Consider the following 1,974-nt stretch of genomic DNA (forward strand, 5'->3'; position numbering starts at 1 on the left):
TATCCTCAGACTGAAAAAGTTAGGCTTCTGACATCATTTTCTCTATCAGAGGCTCAGAGGCTTATCTGATCATCATTTGGTACATATTTTATTGTTTGGTTAACCATCCCTTCCAAAAATTGAAGGAACATACATGATTCTAAATGGCACTAGAGACTTGGTACGACTTCTGTCTATATTACACGTGCCACCGGAAGGCACTTTGTTCCAGTCTGAATGTGTATTCTCTTGGGAGTATGCACTTACAGGTTAACAGGTAGCTAGGAATAAGAAATGTAGAAACTGTAGCAACTGAAAATTAATTGTGTAGTCACAGTGGTAAGAGTTTATGAAAAAAGATATGAATAAGAAAACACTTTTATCACAGAAAACAACATTCAGCATTTATTAGGTAACAGCATGTAGTGCCAACGGCCATACCACGTTGAGTACACCGCTTCCCGTCCGATCAGCGAAGTTAAGCAACGTTGGGTCTGGTTAGTACTTGGATGGGTTACCGCCTGGGAACACCAGATGCTGTTGGCATCCCTACGTGTCAGGTGGGGTTGGTGGAGGATTAGTTCCCCTCCCTGTAAAACAATTAACTCTAAGCCGTTGGCCACCCCGTTTGGGATACATGGCGTCTGGCAATGAATGATGAAGTTAATGAGATACACTGATGTCATATTCATTATCTAACAGCTTCAGGAAAAATGTTAATAAGATACAGTTAATGAGATACACTGATGCCATATTCATTATCCAACAGCTTCAGGAAAAATGTACAGTATAGTTACAATTTAACACAAAGGGAAGCAGTGATCTTACAGTAACACAGGCATTTAATTTCTCTCATAATTATTCAACTGCACAGTAATATCACTCAGTTGCATGAAACTGCATGGAAGTGGGTGCGTTTAGGTATTGGATTTCCAAATGGCTGTGTTTGTTTACAACTCGCGTATTGTGCTTTTTTTTGTCGCTGATTGGCTTCCGCAACCCGACCTGCCCACATCCCCTACCTGCCACTGCTTGCCTTAATGTTGTGTGGAAGGTCGCTGTGATTAGAAGCATTTATTCATTACTTTCCTTGCTCCTTATTTCCTATCAGAACTCTGAGCACGCGGTTCCAAACTATATTTATGCTTAAGCACCCTGAAAGTGTTATTAACACAAGAAGAGCATTTATTCCTAAGGAAAAAGTAAAACTGTTGGAGGAGGTGGCATGTGGTGTGGGAGCATAAATGCAAATGAGAGTGACATTCAGACAGATAAAATGAGTCTGGTGTTTTCACGATGTGGATAGTTTCTTTGTTGGAGAAAAATGTTAATGATGAGGGAGCAGTGAAGTTCATGTTTTGCCTTTGTGCAATGAGTGTGAAAAAAAAGGTTTTATGACTAATCTTTTTTATGAACTGATGGTCTCTGGTCGAGAAAATTCAGCACTAACAGTATGTGAAGAGTCTACATGGTGACCTGTGAAGTTCGGTAAGATAATTATGTGAGTTCAGTTCTTGTTAATTTTACTGTTTTGCAAATTCTGAATAGTTTATTGTTCAGGATTACTCATTCATCATCATTATCATCCGGACCTCCTTTCCCATCCTAGGGCAGGGTGAGTAGCAGTGTCCAGACAGCCCAAAGTTACCAAGTCCAATGGGCCATGCTTCCATTTGGTCGCCATTCAAACCCCCGGAATCCGGGCTGTGCTGTATATGAGACGTCAAAAACATTCACCACAGTCTGTAGCTTCACATAAACTTATCCGATAAAGTCAGTCTGGATGCTGTCACATTAAAAAAGGGTGCCAAATCACTGATCATGTGCATCTCCTCACAATATTCATCCAGCCAGCTCAATCTCTTGTTAGTCCCGTAGCCTCACCGACTTCCAAACCTCTCTTCCTCACAAACTCATCTACCATATCCCTCCACCTTCTCCTTGGCCTACCTCGCCTCCTCCCCCCTTCACATTGGCTCAGATATACCTTTTTCA

At 41.3% G+C, this 1,974-nt stretch overlaps 1 non-coding gene across 1 annotated transcript; it reads left to right on the forward strand.

Annotated features, from left to right (window-relative positions):
* The first annotated feature begins 406 nt into the window (after nucleotides 1-406).
* On the forward strand, nucleotides 407-525 carry LOC145390152 (5S ribosomal RNA). The gene has a single exon (XR_013895580.1). It is a non-coding gene; the product is annotated as a 5S ribosomal RNA (ribosomal RNA).
* Nucleotides 526-1,974: the final 1,449 nt, after the last annotated feature.

Source organism: Coenobita brevimanus, unplaced genomic scaffold (assembly GCF_032717465.1).
Source record: "Coenobita brevimanus isolate Jiangsu-jjx unplaced genomic scaffold, ASM3271746v2 jjx.HiC_scaffold_2940, whole genome shotgun sequence".
Lineage (NCBI taxonomy): Eukaryota > Metazoa > Arthropoda > Malacostraca > Decapoda > Coenobitidae > Coenobita > Coenobita brevimanus.